Consider the following 19890-nt stretch of genomic DNA (forward strand, 5'->3'; position numbering starts at 1 on the left):
AATTTAGGTATACATCTACTATGACCATAAAATTGTTTTCTAAATGTATACTTCCTGATTGGAAAACTGCTACTCTCACAGCTAAATGGCATAGGGATGAATATTTAAACAGAAATCTCACTTTTATTTCCATAAAACTCTCATCATTAGATGAAAATCCATTCAAGCCTCTCCGAAAATTAAATCAGAGCAAATAACTGCATTTACATTTTTATTCAGAAGGTTGTACTGTGCGATATTATGTGCAGCCTGCAGAGCTCTGAAAGCATGTTTTTCTTTAAGAAAAACAATGAGTAAATTAACCCATTGATATGGTATACTGGAAAAGGTACATTAAAATAAGAAATATGTTGTTACATTATATGGTTCCCCAAATTAAGCTTACCTCCACGTTACAGCAACCCGGATAATCTTATTCACATCTCCCCCACAAATGCTATCTCTCTATCCTGTGCCCTCTGGAATGCCAGGTCAGTCTGTAATAAACTGGTCCCCACCCATGACCTTTTTATCTCCAACTCTCTGAATCTCCTAGCCATCACTGAAACTTGGATCTCACCCTCTGACACCACTTCTCCTGCTGCTCTATCCACTGGGGGCCTCGCCTTCTCCCACACACTCCGGCCTGGGGGTCGCCATGGTGGTGGTATTGGGGTCCTTCTATCCACCAGTTACTCCTACCAGCTAATACCCTCTGAACCATCCCTTACATTCCCCACATTTGAGGTTCATGCTATACGCCTCTTCCAACCAGTAAACCTCAGAGTAGCTGTCATTTACCGTCCCCCTGGCTCTCCCTCCAAATTCCTTGACAACTTCGCTTCCTGGCTCCCTCACTTTCTCTCCTCAGATCTTCCCTCCATTATCCTAGGTGATTTTAATATTCCTATTGACATTCCCACAGAATCCTCTGCAGCTAAACTCCTTACCCTCACCTCTTCATTTGGTCTCGCCCAATGGACCTCCTCACCCTCCCATGTGAGTGGGCACTCACTAGACCTGGTCTTTACGCACCGTTGTGATATTTCTGATTACTCCAATTGCCCATTCCCCCTCTCTGACCATCACCTTCTCTCTTTTAACCTATCCCTCTCTCCTTCCCCTCCTTTAACTCCTAAGGCTACCATTACTAAGCATAATATTGAGGCTATTGACACTGTTGCTTTTTCCTCCCTGCTGGACTCTCTTCTCTCCCCTATCATTTCTCTCTCCTGTCCTGAACAAGCTACTTCCCTGTACAATTCCTCCCTTACTTCTGCTCTTGATTCTGTTGCTCCAGCAATAACTATTCACCCTGGCAGATCCACAGCACAACCCTGGCATTCCAAATGCACCAGATACCTACAAAAGTGTTCAAGAATTGCAGAGCATCAGTGGAGAAAGTCACGCTCTAAGGCTGACTTCCTCCATTTCAAATTTATTCTCTCTTCCTACAGTGCTGCCCTGTCTCTCTCCAAACAAACATATTTCAAGAACCTCATCTCCTCCCAGTCCTCAAACCCCCGGCGTCTCTTTGCCACTTTCAACTCCCTACTCTGCCCTTCCCCTCCTTACCTTCCCTCCTCACTCTCTGCCCTCGACTTTGCCACCTACTTTACATCTAAAATTGACTCCATACGTGAGGACATCATATCCCATCAGACCCTCAGCACTCCTCCCCCTCCTTGCCCTTACCACCCCTCCCCTTCTGTCTCACCAACTCTGACATACTTCTCCCCTGCTTCTGGAGAGGAAGTCATGGTCCTCCCCTCCTTCCACCTCCCCTCTTGACCCTATCCCTTCCCGTCTCCTCTCCCACCTGTCTCCTTCTGCCTGTTCCCATCTGGCCCACCTCCTTAATCTCTCCCTATCATCTGGCACTGTCCCTTCTGCATTCAAACATGCTCTTGTCTCCCCCATTCTTAAAATACCTACCCTTGATCCTAACATACTTTCCAACTATCGACCCATCTCTCTTCTCCCTTTTGCTTCCAAACTCCTTGAGCGTATTGTCTACAACCGCCTTACCACCTTTCTTTCCTCCCACTCCCTCCTTGACTCATTTCAATCTGGCTTCCGATCTCTCAACTCTACTGAAACTGCCCTCACGAAAGTCAGCAACGACCTCCTTGCTGCCAAATCCAAGGGCCACTACTCTCTGCTCATTCTCTTTGACCTCTCTGCTGCATTTGACACTGTCGACCACCCTCTCCTCCTGCAAATCCTTTACTCTCTCGGTCTACATGACACTGCCCTCTCCTGGCTTTCCTCCTACCTCTCTGATCGTTCCTTCGCTGTGTCCTCTCATGACTCCTCTTCCCCTCCACTTCCACTAACAGTAGGAGTTCCCCTAGGTTCTGTTCTTGGACCTCTCCTTTTCTCCCTATATACATCCTCTTTAGGTGAACTCATTAACTCCTTTGACCTCCAATATCATCTGTATGTAGATGATACTCAAATTTACCTTACCACCCCTGAGCTCACCCCTGAGCTCCTTACCCGTATCTCCAACTGTCTCTCTGCTGTCTCTTCATGGATGTCCCAGCGCTTTCTTAAACTTAACATGTCTAAGACTGAGCTGATCATCTTCCCACCCTCTTCCACTACATCACTTTCCACAATTTCATTATCTATTGATGGCACAACTATTTCCTCTAGCCCCAAAGTGCGCTGTCTTGGAGTTATCCTAGACTCCTCCCTCTCCTTTAAACCGCACATTCAGCACCTCTCGCAGTCCTGCCGTTTTCACCTAAAAAATATCTCCAGGATTAGACCCTTCCTCACCCAGGATGCCACTAAAACCCTCATCCACTCACTGGTCATATCCAGATTGGACTACTGTAACCTTCTCCTAGCTGGCCTCCCAGTCTCTCACCTCTCTCCACTACAATCTGTTCTCAATGCTGCTGCTCGGCTGATCTTCCTCTCCAGACGTTCTACATCTGCTTCCCCTCTCCTTCAAGCCCTACACTGGCTCCCCTTCCCCTTCAGATGCCAATTTAAGGTTCTTACATTCGCCTACAAAGCCCTCACCAAATCCTCTCCCGCATACATTTCTGACCTTCTCTCCCTTCACACTCCCGCCCGCCCACTTCGCTCAACTAATGCATGCCACCTCTCTTGCCAACTGATTACTTCCTCCCACTCCCACATCCGAGATTTTGCCCGTGTTGCTCCCTACCTTTGGAATGCTCTCTCCCCATCAGACTCTCCACCTCTCTACAAATCTTCAAACGGGCTCTCAAGACCCACTACTTCATCAAGGCCTTCCAGCACTCATCCTAACATACCTCATGCTCTTTCATTCCTATCTTCCCCTTCTGTGTCACGCCTGTCTGTCTGCCCCTCCCCTTAGAATGTAAGTTCTTACGAGCAGGGACCTCTTCCCTCATGTGCTTCTCTTTACATTTTCTTCTACTCTCTACTCCCCATTGGGCACCTAACACGTGACTGCCAACTCCCGGCAGCTGATTGTGAGTGCTTTAATCACTATTTCAGCAATGTATATAAGTTGTGTCCTTGTCCTGCACTGTAATGTACTGTAAGTTACTTGTTTCTTGTTTACCTATTAGTTCTATGTACTATGTAAGGCGCTGCGGAACACTTGTGGCGCCATATAAATAAAGGATAATAATAATAATAATATTGTTAGAACACTGGCAAAAATCCATTAAGTTTAACCTTTTCTTACATGAATTACAGTAGCATTGTTCATCCACAAGAAGGCAAAAATAAGCCATCAGCAAGGCAGCCACCAATTTATCTTGCAGTTGAGAACAATCATTCTTGACCCCATACATGGCAATCAGTTTAATTCCCTGGTACAATGACCACAACATAGCTTTAGTATAAACTATAGCTGGAAGATTTCTTGTATTAAAAGGCTGCCAATAAATTTTTAGACCCACGTCATGAATTGACCATCAATAGTACCTTTGATAAAGAGTTTCATTGTCAGTTTCTCCATTTTGACCAGAACCCAATTCTATGCAGATGGCTATACCATATTTCTTCCTATAAAAGCAAATATCACTGTGTTACTTGGTGACCTAGTTATGAAAAATGTTCTTATATAAATCTTTGTATTAAGCTCTGATACAGTATATTAACACATAGTAAGCAGTTTATCATCAAGACACATTTTTTCATTCAATCAAGTCCAATGTGTTATCTTTCTATACAAAACAACATCATTAATTCCCCAAATTAACAAGGTTGTGGTTACCCATTTCTGAACTTTCTAAAGTTTTACTATGCCCATTTTATATAAAGGTGTCCAAAACTGCACTCCTTATATTAAGGATGTGTTCTGAAAATATATTTACATCATGTACAACTTTCCACTTTTTAGGTGTGAAAATTATATTATCCTTTTAGAAGACTGCTGTCTAAAATATTTCTAAATTATTTTCCAACTGAAGTTTCAATATTTGTATCCAATTTATTGTGCACATAATGGAACTGCTATTATGGCTGTTGGGCACAACTTTACATTCTACTATCCATGTAAGACTACAACTATTATCTACCTGTGCAAATTTCCAATTTGCCTGAATTCTTCAACTGCAAGTTACTTTACGTAGGGGCATATTTATTATAAATTGTGGCCAGCCCCCTAAAATTAAGAATCCTTCTAGTCACAATAAGGATGCCTTTTATCAGGGGAACTTATCAGTCAAAGGCCGGGATGTACTACACAGTTAATTTGAATGTTGTACATTCCACCACTTATTGTGTACTCATCGGCGTTAGGCACACATGCACGCACACACACCCAAACTCACAAACATGCAGTGTAATACAAATATATATATATATATATAAAATAAGTGAGAAAGTGTGCGTATCTGTCTGTTTCTATTTTATGCATGGCCAGTTTTGTACCTAGCTCCACCACATTTGGCATGGTGGTGTAGCTTGACCAGAACTAGGCTTTTAGCTATGTTTGAAGTTTGTCAGGGAGATGGAGGTCTACATGGTGCCCACCAAGTAGGCCGTGGAGTCTCTGATGCAAAACAAGTTCACTCGGGATATCTTCCAGTACCTAAAACTGCACTGATCTGAAAGAGATGGTCCTTATCTAATGGTGGAGCTCCTGGCTGGCTTCATCTAAGGATCCTTGGATATATATATATATATATATATATATATGACCCAAACCAACAGGCGGCACTCAGAGACTTTCATAAATAAGTATCGGATTTATTCACACATCGTGCTCAACATCAACGTTTCGAGGAACTAGTCCCCTTCATCAGGACAACAGAAACACACTAAAAGCAAACATTAAATACCCTTACCTCCATGCTTCCCCTGAGTGAGAGCCGCGATCACGTCTGCCAGCTTCCGGTACATCTACTTCCGGCGCCAGCGTCATTCGGCACACCGGAAGTGATCACCTTACAGCACAAGCTGCAAACATTGCAACATCTAACAAAAAACGTGTTTAGTGAATAGACATATAAAAACATCAGAATTAGCTCTGAATCTAATCAAATTAGACAAACGCTATTATTATAGTGCTGTGTGGACAAGTAAGATGTATGGCTAATAGTCATACAAATATTGCACAAATCTAAGGCATGTCATTAAAAACCAGGACATGTCGATGAATATGAAAAAAATATGTGGTAAACAAATACAAGTGAAAAAATATGTGTATTGAAAAACTATAGTTGAAACTGTAATATATCTAAAAACAGTGACAAAAAAAAGTATCTGACTCAGATCATTCCACCTACCAAAAGCAGGTTCTAAGGTCAAATATAAGAAAAATGTGTAAAAAAATATATAAAAAAGTGTTAATATATGTGATTCTCTTATATAGAAAAAATTATATGTACATTACACATAAACAACACGAGCACATATCTGGTGTTGCACTTCATTAAAAATAGAATAAAAATCCCTTAAGGTATCAAAAATTGTATCCCTGCAATTGGAACATAGAAATGTTCTCTTTTTATATAAAATAGCAGACGGAGCTAAAACTTTTCAAATTCCTGAACAGACCAAGATGACATCTCTAACTCCTCGGTGAAATAAAAGTCGCAAAACTTCATACACCAGATGGCAAGCATATAGAGAACACATCACATCAAATATATACAAACCCACTGTTTGCATAGATCAATAAAAACATAATGTATACATATATAACAAATACAACACATATAGCAAGATCTCAACTAACATCCTACAAAAAATTAGATAGGCCTAACGTATCATTTAAACCTCTGGGTTGTAGAGTACCCAGACGATGAATCCATCTTGCCTCCTGTTGTAACAATTTTTTTGCTCTGTTACCTCCTCTAAGTGTCACAGGTACATGGTCCACAATTCTATAACGTAGTGTAGCCATACTATGTTTATACTCAACAAAATGTCGGGCTACTGGCTGCTCGCTATCGCCCGACAACAAAGCTTCCCGAATGGCACTTCTATGCTGGGCCATTCGTTCTTTGAACTGTCGTTCAGTTTTGCCTACGTAGTACAGGGATTTTTATTCTATTTTTAATGAAGTGCAACACCAGATATATGCTCGTGGTTGTTTACGTGTAATGTACATATAATTTTTTCTATATAATAGAATCACATATATTAACACTTTTTTTTATATATTTTTTACACATTTTTCTTATATTTGACCTTAGAACCTGCTTTTGGTAGGTGGAATGATCTTAGTCAGATACTTTTTTTTGTCACTGTTTTTAGATATATTACAGTTTCAACTATAGTTTTTCAATACACATATTTTTTCACTTGTATTTGTTTACCACATATTTTTTTCATATTCATATACATGTCCTGGTTTTTAATGATATGCCTTAGATTTGTGCAATATTTGTATGACTATTAGCCATACATCTTACTTGTCCACACAGCACTATAATAATAGCGTTTGTCTAATTTGATTAGATTCAGAGCTAATTTTGATGTTTTTATGTGTCTATTCACTAAACACGTTTTTTGTTAGATGTTGCCATGGTTGCAGCTTGTGCTGTAAGGTGATCACTTCCGGTGTGCCGAATGATGCTGGCACCGGAAGTAGATGTACAGGAAGCTGGCAGACGCGATCGCGGCTCTCACTCAGGGGAAGCATGGGGGCAAGGGTATTTAATGTTTGCTTTTAGTGTGTTTCTGTTATCCGGATGAAGGGGACTAGTTCCTCGAAATGTTGATGTTGAGCACGATGTGTGAATAAATCCGCTACTTATTTATGGAAGTCTCTGAGTGCCGCCTGTTGGTTTGGTTCTTATGTACGTGGAGGCATTTCCCTCTTTAGTAGGGCACCGGAGCAAATACAGCCCTTTTGCTGGCTGACCTGAGTGCCGGGCTGGTGAGTGTCTATATATATATATATATATATATATATATATATACAGTCTTGATGGGTGGCACACTCGTTGAGTAAAATATAACCGTCGGTGCCTTCTGTAGGAAAACACCACACGGGAGTCCCAATGTACACAGCAAAATACAGCGGCACTCAAACAAAAAGATACTTAGAGCAGGTAATAATCACCAACGTTTCGATGGTTTATGATTTGGACTGGTACAAAACATGAATTTAATTATTTTTTTGATTTGCATAACAGCACTGTTAGTCCAGTACAAGTTACCGATGTTATAGTCCCAGATACAGTAATTTTTTTGTATGTACAGATTAATCTATCACAAGGGAAATTTAGTACTTCCCTTTTCAAAAACATAGCTGATAGAAATACATTTCTACATGCAACTAGCTTTCATCTAAAAACCCTAAAATATGGTTTACCATACTCCCAATTCATTCGAGCTCGCCGTGTTTGTAATGATATTGTTGATGCAGAGGTACATATTGATAAAATGATTAAGAAATTCATTGATAGAGGATACGATCCACATGCATTTGTCTGTGCAAAACAACGAGCATTATCACAATCGAGAGATGTTTTATTGTCTAAATATAGAAAGGTTTATCTAGAATAATAATGCCTTGGGTTAATACCTTTAATGTAGTTAGTGATCGAGTACGCTATGCGGTTAAAACTAGATGGCCTATTATTAAAACTGACAAAGATCTGCGATTGGCTGATACTGATATAATGACTTATTATACCCGAAGTAAAAACATCAGGGATTGGGTGATGAGAACTGATGTGACAGGATTTGGTAATAGGAATATGGGTGCCACAAATTTCTTATTTAAGAAGAAAGGTTGCTATAAATGCCTTAAATGTTTGACATGTCGTTATTTAATAGTTGGGTCTGTTTTCAAACATCCTTGTAGTGGAAAAAGTTTCTCTATCCGACATGTACTAGGATGTACTACTAGATATATTGTTTACCTGATCCTATGTCCTTGCGGAATGGGATATGTGGGTAAAACTGACAGGACATTACGTGAGCGCATGGCGGTTCACTGCTCGTCTATCCGCATGGCCATTGAAAAGGGTACAAGTGACCAACCAGTAGCATGTAATTTCGCTTAGGTTGGCCATGGACTTGCCACCTTAAGGTACATGATTATTGACCATGTCCCCAAGTCAATACGAGGAGGTGATAGGTCATTGAAGCTTTTGAGATGCAAATCCAGATGGATCTATCGTCTAGGTACTTTGGCCCCTAAAGGTCTTAATGAAAATTTGGGTTTGCATTGTTTACTATAAGGATTGTAAATTATGACTCTTTTATATATATTGTATGTTTTTTGATATCAGGATTCCATATGGTGCTGTATATTATGTAACAAGAATGGTTTGTTATTATAGTCACTATGGCAACGGGGATCTGGAGACAACGTCATTGGTGGACGGCAGTTTACGGTTCCGGGTGTCGCTGTTTGCACGTGGTGAGGGTGATAAGGTAAGCTGACATTTTGTATTTTATTGCCCTGATGACGATGAATTAAACCATCAAAACGTTATATATATATTGTTCTGATAGAAGAAATGTAAAATCCATTTACTATCCTGCAATGTTCCTTTTCTTGGAAAGTCACATTCATCTCGACTGACAGTAGAACAATAGCACAATATAAGATAAAATTGGGAGCTTTTTACATGACCTTAGTTCAGTGGTTCCCAAACTTTTTTGAATCACGGTGCCCTAGAGTATCAGCATTGTTTTAGGGCACCCCTAAGTCAAAAGTTTGTAATTCAGAAATTCAGAAAAATTGTAGCAAAGTAGTAAAGTGTAGTAAATTGTGCTTCCTGTCATCCTTGGGCTCAGTTATATATGTGGCGGACAGGTTTGCACTTCTATTTGTTCACATATTTACATTACATTGACCAGAAATAATTTGATTTGGTGCTGGACCACCAACCTGAGGCACCCCTGCAAGTGTCCCAATGAACCGCAGGGTGCCACGGCGCACAGTTTGGGAACTACTGCCTTAGTTCACACATTCATTCTACATGACAATATGTAATTTCTCTATTTAAAACATTTTTTAGTAATTCCAAATACTTCAGCCTTTTTTCTGACAAAGTATCTGTCTGGCTCTTGTGCGTTGTGCGTGATGGCACAGCATTTAGAAGCACATTAGTCCTAATTAGCTTCTCTTCAGAGATTGAGAGCCTGCCAGAATCTCTTTAATTTTATACATGTGATGATGGTTTTTTCATGTTAGCATTTTTTAAATCCAAATTCAGCAGAATTTGATGCCCTAAAAGCCAAAGTGATAGATGGTGAACAATGCTAATTATAACAAACCAGAAGCTAGTATTCAATTTATTGTCAGTCACAGATGTAATTTTCTGGGGATTGTTTGTTATTTCATGGTCCATCCCTTTCAAATTCTGCTTTCATTTCATAAAATAAATTAGCTGCTTACATCTTTACATCAGTTTTAAACCAATGAGGTCTCACAAAATTTTGTGCATATATCATTTCCATCAGTGTTTTTCTAAGCAGTGATAATTTTAAGTTATTATTTAACTGAGAGACAATTCTCTTAAATTCTATAAACCATTTCCAAACATGACTTAGGGGCCTATTCATCGTTACATAATTATCACTAGTGATAATTGTGTTTTAAACTCGCTGCGAGTTTACAAAATCATTTGTAGGCATTCATCATTCATCTTGCCTCCCTAACAAAAGTATCACTTCCGAAAAGCTGCTCTCTTACTTTTCCCGCTTACCACTGAGGTATACATAAGGATTTCCTCACTGCCTGTCTCTCCTCCCCCCTCCCCCAATGCCAGTGTCCTTCCCGCCCCCACCCCCCCATGGCCACTGGTGTCTCCCCTCCCCTCCCACCTTCACGGCTGCTGCTCTGCTGGAGTTCTTCCCGGCCCCCTTCCTCCTGCGGCCAACAGTGTCCTTCCCAGCTGCACTTGCCTTCAAGGCCGCTGGTGTCCATCCCCCCACAGCCGCTGCAGGTGATGTTTCTCACCACTTCCCTTGCCACCAGTGTCTGTCTCAGCTCCCCTTCCCTCCTGCAGCCGCTGGTGCCCTCCCCCTCCCTCCCTCCCCCCTCATCGATGCTGCTGGTCTGCCAAGTCCTTCCTGACCCCGCTTCCCTCCGCGGTCGCTGGTGTCCATCCCCCCCTGTGGCTGCCACAGGAGATGGGGACTGCGGAAATGATCAGGGCAGAATTGTAACCAGGAGATATCAGTGATGTCTCCCGTGTTACATGCTGAATGAATAGCCCTGAGACTTCATTTTTACAAAAGTAGTGGAAAATTTTAATTTTCAGTAAAAAATTTTTTTGTAAAAATGAAGGGATGATGAATAGACCCCTTAAAGAGCAACTTCATCACATACATCATCAAGGTGTCACAAAGTCTGTACTAGACCATCAAAGGGAGTATAAATCCCAGGGCACTTACCTAATTGGGTCTGTATTCTGACTGTTGGGATGCCGCTGTTGGTATTCTGACTCCCATCATCCTGCCCGCCACAGGTTTCACGCACAACTTTACATAATACTATGACACTGATCAACACTTTTTTTTATTGCCAATCATATTAGAGTGATTTTGGGGTAACTTTGTGGTGCTGATTCCGAATATGACATTGGTCTTGCTAGATTGGTTCTAATTTTTGAGATACATGGACGAGAAACAAGAAAAACACAATAGACAACTGTCAACTGACTGCTGGTTGGGTGGCCGATCACATATATATGGAAGGGAAATATTCTATAATGATCGTGGTGTCAACACCTAGAATTTTTGTGTCTCACCTTCTAGAATGATCTGATAGATTCCCATATATGCACGTGTTATGGCTAAGTTCCCTATTACTTGAGGGTACACATTATCTCAATTCAACTAGAGCCAATTTGAGAAAAAAAAACTTTCATTTTTGAATTTGTCAACCCTAAATACCAAATACGCTAAATTTGTTCAAATATCCTTGGCAACTTGGTTGTGTAAGTATTCTAAAATGATTTGTTACAAATGAGTGAAACTTTTACAGCCATATATGAAATATAATACATGTAGTGACAGCCACTTCCCTGGTGAAATATGTGTTGGTACAGTATGCTGTTCTAGTAGGTTGGTATGCAATTCCAATCTGCGTCCTCTGGCAGTAACCATAGGGACACGTGCAGTGTGTCACGGATGCATGCGCATAATAAAACAAGGAACACCTACTCCAGATGTTTTAAATTCATCAAATTGTGAATCAGACCCTAAGTGATAATAATATACTAGAATTACCAGCTTAAAACAAATAGCTAAAAATAAATGTAGAGCACACCAGATATTTATTTTAAATAGCATATTGGCAAAAACTTTTGTCTGAAAAATTATTCTTAACAAATGTCAAAAAATGGGAAACATATATCTCACTACCAAGACTTAACTGGTAACAGTGTCAAGTAGTCTTAAATAATGTACAGTGCTCAGTATTCTTTCTCATTTTATATTACTTGTTTTTACATATTTTATATAATTATCTCTTTGTATGCTGAAAAACTGTAATGTTTTGACAGTAATAATTAAAATAACAGTGCTTAATGGTATTATAACTGAATCAATGATGGTATCATAACTAAATCAATGATGCTACAATAGTTACAACATGTACTATAGATGTTTTAGCAACAATTCTGTTTGATAAATATTTACATGAATATAAAAAATGCAATTATGGGTAAACATTTATTAACATAGTCATTTATATTGTCACATCAATAGCAAACACACTGAAACAATTTAATTACAATGTTACGCAGGCCATTTTGATGATGACGGAACATTTAATTTGAGGTGAGATTGAAAAAAGAAAATGCCAAATGACAAATTAAGTCCTAATACTGTGTTTATTTTGTGTGAGTAATGGAGGACCACTCTCAGGTTGTCTGGGGGAAAATGGTATTGTAGCGTGACTAATGCAGGTGGTAGGTAAAATAAGAATGGGAAGGTTCTAAATGGCAATAAACACAGGCAATGCTGACCTGCAGAATTCACATGAAATTGAAACATTGATTCCTTGACCCTCCCCCATAGATCTTCCCCAAGGAACTAATCTATTTCCCATTAATCCACCGGCAACTCTCTCATTATCAGTAATCCTGATTAAAGTTTCAACATACATTGTCTTTGAGTTCTCCTAGCCTGTAAAGATTACAAATCACCACCGGCTTTGTAGATGCTTCTAATTAGTTTTTGATATGTATATTTTTTTTATTGATTGTGCTTAAAAAGGCTGCTTTGGTAAAACAAGCTGCCTTATGGTGAAAAACACAAACTATAAAGGTTTCCCATGAGATAGATCAAACATTTGATCAAAACATTTGATCATTTTGTGTTGTTTAAATGTCAGACTCAATTTATTTACAACTTTAAATTCTGGCATCACAGCTGACATCCTTCATTAAACACAGTATGTGTTATTCTTGAAAATTGTACACCTTTAGTGGAAATGTAACTTTTGAGAGGGGGGTGCACTCTACGTTACTTCTACATCTGTCCTTGGTTGTCGGATCCCTCTTTTCTTTCCATTTTCACAGACGCAACCTCTGATCGGCCTGACCGCATTGTGTCTTTTCTCCTCCATCCTCCATTACAGAGGATGTGCCTCTGAGCGTCTCCTATGAGAAGGACTGGATTACGCAGTGAGACTCTTCAAGTGTATGCTATATCACCATGTTGGGTATATTCTATAAACCACTGGTTGTATATACAGTTGTGTGCTACACCACACGCACACCACCTGCATTAACCCTATATGCTCCTTGATGGATCTGCTGGACATACTACATTATGTACCTGCTGCATACCAATTAACCCTGTGTTACCCTGCACCTGTTTTCTACTGGTTAATAAATCACTCTGGTTAAATTATCTAACATGTGGACTGACCTCCATTGCATACTGCTGACAACTATTAACATCGTAGGTCTTGCCAATAAGTTATGTGCCTAGGCATCAGTGTGCGAAGAATAATGGAACCAGGAAAGCAGCTGCAGCAACATGGATTAAAAGGAAGATTTGAGTAGCAGAAAAAAGTTCTTTATTCATACAAATTGAAAATGTACAGATGTGTCCTCACTCGTCTTTGCAGCAGTCGCGCCAAACAGCCCATCTCAGCGTGCCTGGTCCCGTGAGACTTTGCTAATGTCGGGGTCTCTTTTGCCTAGCATCTGCAAACAGAGAATTTAGCAGTAAAACTCTCACACTAATACATTGATCGAGTTGTATTTTCAAAAGCGGAAACACCTGGATGAGAGTTTAAAGTGTTTTTTGAGTCTGAAAAACATGCAAGTTTGCCTGTTCTGTGACTATATATCATTGGCTGAGTTTAAAAATATGAGAATTTCCTCTCACATTTTCTAAAAAGTCGACAGGGACAAAAGGTTGACACACTAGGTCGACATGTAGGATGGTCGACAGGGTCAAAAGGTCAACACCAAAATGGTCAACACAAAATGGTCGACACATGATTTTCTTTTGTTTTCTAGCCATAATCTTCACCCTAACTCTAACCCTAACCTTCTCCTTGGTGCCTAACCCTAACCGTAAAGGTAGGTGCCTGACACTAACTGTCCCTTCTAGTGCCTAACCCTCAGGTAAGTGTTGGCTCTCCCTCTTGGTGCCTAACCCTTACTGTTGAGGTAAGTGCCTAACCCAAACCCTAACCCTAAAAAACAAAAAATAAAATCATGTCGACCATTTCTGTGTCAACCATTTAACCCTGTCATCCATTTGTACCTGTCGACCTACTTACATGTCGACCTTTAGTGTGTCGACCTTTTGTCCCTGTTGAACATTTGTCGCAGTCGACCTATTGACTATCTAACATCTGGTGTCTACTGTATCTAGACATTGTCGACCTTTTTACTGTCTTTCTATAGTCCGGGAGCCCGTATGTAATGTGCTGTTTTTTTATGTCATTTCTACTTCAAACTAATTTGGATCCAGGACCAGTATACAGGTTTGTTAACAATGCAGGTGAAAGTACGTAGGGGTTCATGTATGTTGCAGAGCAAATAATAAAAATTTGCTCCAGTGGTGGATTTCTCAATAGCAAACAAACAGCTTCTACCTACAATGTAAAGGAATTCACTTGTAAATGCTTTTTGAAGACATTTTCTCATGGGCAAGAGCCACATTTTCTTGAAAAAAACAAACAGTTTTAGTAAATTTTTCCAATCAAGTGTAAAATACCCATGCACATATATTGGTTGTCATTTTTATGATAAATAGAAAAAACTAAAACAATTATTTTGGAATGTCTATAATTTTACTCGTAACATAATTTTTTTAAGAGATCCGTTCAATATCCCGACAGTGGGGATTCTGGAGGTCAGAATGCCAACACCAGAATCCTAACAATTATCAGAAAATTGGCGCCGGCATCCCGGCCGCTGGAATACCGAAGGTGAGTAGTGGGGTTGGGGGGAGGGTTAGGGGTTAGGTTTAGGCACTGGGGAGGGAGGGTTTGGGTTAGGGGTTAGGGATGGTAACCTAGGGCCTGATTCATTACAGATCGCTATTGCGATAATATGCTAATGAATGCAATTGCAAAGCTGTCGCACAGCCAGCATAGAGTTGCCCACTACCGCCCACATCTGTAACACTTTGCAGTCTTGCGTATACATCAGGAACATCGAGTAACATCGGCCCCTCACACACAATTACAACAGGTCTGACGTTACTCAGAAATTGCTAACCTCTTCGCACGCAGTGAGTACTCAAGCTGCATATGCCGTCACAGTGGCTAATTTATGCACGCCCATGAAACGGTGTTCAAATGGACAGGCATGCCTGCGTCTCTCCTATCACTCCCCCATCACCATCCCCAAATGTTGACATCCTGTTCCTTGATCTTGTATCTGAGTGTGATTGCAATGCCAACTCACGCACACATTCTACGATGCATACGCATGCGCAGTATACACCATCGGCCGATCTGCGTACACTGTTGCAGTTACGATTCGTAATGAATCAGGCCCCTAGTTTGGATGCCGGCATTACAATTCTGACCGCCGGAATCCTGAATGCCGGTATCCCATACCAAACCCTTTTTTTGGCATTCACAGACCAACACCCAAGCAAAAGTAAAACAACACAAGTCATCATTGAGGATGATGATGAGGCAGTCGTATAAGTCTGTTAATAAGATGTTATTATCTTGGATATCTTGTGGTCTACAACATTGACAATATAGTTATTTATTATTCCCATGCAAGTGCACTTCATAGTACTTATCATGCCAACATTATACAAATGGATGTGATCGTCCTGTTTATTATATGTACCATAAGAATTGGGCAGAAGGTTGTGGAATGTGGATAGGAACGTTGTTGCTGATCAGGAGGAACCTATGCATCAGTGTCTCCTGTTTCTGGTGGGCCCTCTGGTAGCGAATACCCCCGTCAGTGATCACTCCACACCAGCCGCTTGCGCACTTCCGGTTGCTGCGGTCCATAGACGGGAACCCGGAAGTGATGCGCCTTTGTTTGCGTTCCACACACGGAGATTAAGGAAGGACTTTCCTACCGGTACAACGAGGATCGCTGCTGTTGGCGCCAAAATTCCTCGGGACCGGAGGTTCCTCTGAATATATGGACTGGATCTACTTGCTATATTTGCTAATTTCCCTTGATGTGGTTATTATGTGGCAATGTGATTATATATGTATTACCGGATGTTTTTATGTATTTATTATATTAGGGTTTTACCGTGTTATTATTGTTGTAATAAAATGGAGAACAATTGGATCCCTTTCGGGTTTTCTCCAGGTCATAGAGGTCATGTGACCTTTGAGTGGTATACATACCCCTACAGGCACTGTGTCTCAGTACACCCTGAGGAAGGACGTTATGTCAGAAAGGCGTTGGTGTTTGCTTTTACTGAGACTATTGGTATTTCTTCCATTTTTTATTCTTGTTATTTTACCTTCCACTCAGTTTTAGTGGAGTCTGTGTTTTACTTATGTACCATTTTACATGGTTTTGTCCTAATAAATTCCATACTTGTGAACCATTTTGGACAAAGATCTTTTTTGATTGCCAAGAACCACCTACCATCCCGAATAAAGATACCTTTATGTGGACATCGATGCCTGATCCCAGGTGAGTTGGTATACTTAAGGGTTCCTGTCGGGAATGCATGAACAAATCTTAATATAGTGTATGAGAAAATTCTGAATACAAAGATACCTTGATAGGAACGCATTGTTTATTAAGGAGGTGAGTCGTGGAATCAAGACTCCATATGAATAGAAATATTTTACAAGATTACCATAATTCGCTGTACATTTTCTTTTTATCTTTGAGTGACAGTCCCAATCAAGAAGGACTTTCGTATGGTCTTGGAAGACAGCGCTTATTGAACCACCCGTTTTGTTTTTATTTCAAGGTTTGGAGTTGTGGTGCACTCTGGGCGGTGTGACTGAGCTGCAGTCTGGAGGGCGCAGGTTGCCTCTACAACATTGTATTTTGATAGTTATTTTCCCGATGGAATCTTGGTATGCATAAAGAGTATAACATCAAAGTTAGAAATTAGTCCTTAAAGGATAATTAGCAACCAAAATAAAAATTGTTGCATTGGATAAAATTAGGTGATCTGAAATAAAATACATTTTACTTACTGGTGCCCACTGATTACAGAGATTCGGGAATTCTCTTATATGTATAAACACTAGGGGGTATTCACTAAAGGTCGATCTTTGAGTTGATTATTATGTCCGTTTTAATTGCCTGAAATTGACTCAAAATTGACTGTATAAATCACTGGCCAAATCTTTCACTTACTAACAATATATTTTGAAATTGATTTCAAACTCGCATGCGATGTGGGTTGATTTTCAAGAGTGTAAAAATGGTCTATGGTATGTGCACTTCAAAATCATCTACTAAATCATCTACAAAATCACTTACAAAGTCACCTACAAAATTGACAAACACTTTTTTATGAACTCCTATTGGCCAAAACATACCACATCCACTGTAAAGCTGGCCATACATGGGATTATTTTTAACATGATTTTGGCAGTTTCTACAGGTTGGACAGACCAATAGTTTGCACACAGTTGTATTTTTAGTCTTCTGCGACCCCGATGCGCATCCCCGCCGTCGTCTAGTTGTATCACAGATCAGATGGTTTTACAGAGAGATCTCAACTGATCGAGTACGATGTTGATACACTTCTATGCATCTTATCCCATGATCTTAATGATCAATCGTACACCATTTGACCACATCTTATGAAGAATTTCAAGGGAAGAATTTCAAGGGATATCGTACAACTGATCTTACCAACCTTGAATCTCACCATGTATAGGGGCCTTTAGCAACAGAAACACATTTTGAAAAGGCGGGCACACACCCAAGCAAATTTAATGGGTGTTTTGTGGAGAGAGTGGAGAAGGGTGGGGGGGAATGTTTAGCAGGAGAGTGGTGGTTTCATATACTGAAGGTGTTTAAAGAGTGATGTCTGAGAGTTTTGTCCTGTCAATTTCTGTATTGTTATTGTCATTTTGAAGTTTGTCTTATTCTTCGTCTTCTCTAATTTTTTTTTAGTCCTAGCCAGTGTTTCTGTATGTGTGCCTGGGGAGTGTGTGTGTTTAAGTTTTGTGTTAGTTTTTAAGTGTAGTTGGTTATTTATTTTTCTATTTGTTATAGAGGCTACCAGGAGTTGGGCAAGAGAGGCTAGGGAGGTTGAGGAGTGGCATCCAATTGGTGAGTATAGTGTGATGGAGGAGGCAGAGGGTCAGGACTCCAATTCAGGAGAGGAGCCTCAACCTGTCAAAACTAAATTTCAGGTTTAACTTTGAGGAGAATTGTGTGTTGATAAACTCCTTGTTGTGTAACATTGAGGAGAACTGTGTGTTGGTTAACTCCTTGTTTTGTAACTTTGAGGAGTTACTACATACCTAAGCCTAATGCACATCTGCAAGAAGAAAGAGGGCCATGTGGCAGGCAGCAGTTGATGCAGTGAATGCCATTGGGCATTTAAAACGCGACTAGCACCAGTGTGTAAAGCATTTTTCAGACATCCAATGCCATGTCAAATCCAAGATGGACCTGGAAAGGCACTCTACATGCAGCCCTGGGGGAGGGTTACCTGTGGAGGTGGTTTATAATGAGTATGAGGAGTGGGTAAAGGGAATTATGCCACAGGAACTAGTGTCAGGAGTTAATGTGCATGCCACAGTGCTCCACATTCTTGTGTCTCCTTTTGTAGGTATCATAATTAAGTACCTGCCAATAGAATGGTGTTTAGAAGCTAAAATCACCTGGTTTTTAATAGTCTATTTATTTGGGGATTTTTATTTAAATTTTGTAGTTGATTTTTGATTTTCAATCTGTTAGTAAATGAGAGAATCCTGTAGTGGTCTAAGTGAAAGTATCAATGTTTGGTCAATTGTCGACTTTGGTTGAGATTTGGTTTCATAGTCTATTTTATTGTCGATTTTGCCCTTAGTAAATCCCTGATTTGCAAATCAAAGAGAAAATTACCTATAAATACACCAAAAAGCTAAAATCAACCAAAATCGACTTTAGTAGTAAATATACCCCTAGATCTTCTCTCTTGCACTGGTTTCTTTGTTCAGGTTAATGGGCCTGATTCAGAGGTGTAGGCAGTTGCATTCACAACTGCGATTTCAGTCACAGCGGACTTGCCATAATATGCTAATGACTTCATCTTGTGTACAGAGATGCCCACCACCAGTGTCTCAGATCCACCGCTTACATACAAAATACGTAACATCCGGAACCTTGTTTGCACATTGGTTGCACCAGCAAACTTCTAAGCAACCTTATGGTGTTTCAGAATGCACATTTTAACTAAAACAGGGGGGCCAGTCCAACTGCAAATGAATTAGCAGTGGCTAACAAGGGCTTGCCCAGAAAACAGTAGCATTGTGCCTGCGTTTTTGTAGCCACCCCCCTTCCCCAGTTACCTCCTCCAGTTGGTCATAACCTGTCACTCACTTTGAGATTAAATCCTCACTGCTATCGGTGTCTCTAAACAATTGCCACGTGTGCGTAGTGGCTAAAACTCGCTCCACTGCAGCCACCTATGAATCAGGACCAATCTGTGGAGTGAATCTCTCATTTGAGTTAAGATGTAGATATATTTACTGTCGTCTGTGGTACAATGAAATCTCTAGGGGAGATGCACTAAGCTTTGGAGAGTGATAAAGTGAAGAGTGAAAAAGTACCAATCAATCAGTTCCTAACTGTTATTTTTTCAAACACAGCCTATAAACTGACAGGAGCTGATTGGTTGGTAATTTATCATTCTCCACTTTAATACTCTCCAAGGCTCCCATAATATATATCTTATAATGGCTACACACAACCATCCCTATTATTGGACATCTGTCTAATGTTTGGGCCACACACTGCGATATCAGACCACTAGCCTACTGTAGTATCACTTCCAATATGACTTACATGTGTTGACAACAGATAGAAAATGCTTCCTAAATATCCCAAATGCTGATATTGTTGATATAGG

This window comes from Taudactylus pleione, unplaced genomic scaffold (genome assembly GCF_031769625.1).
Source record: "Taudactylus pleione unplaced genomic scaffold, aTauple2 ptg000019l, whole genome shotgun sequence".
NCBI lineage: Eukaryota > Metazoa > Chordata > Amphibia > Anura > Myobatrachidae > Taudactylus > Taudactylus pleione.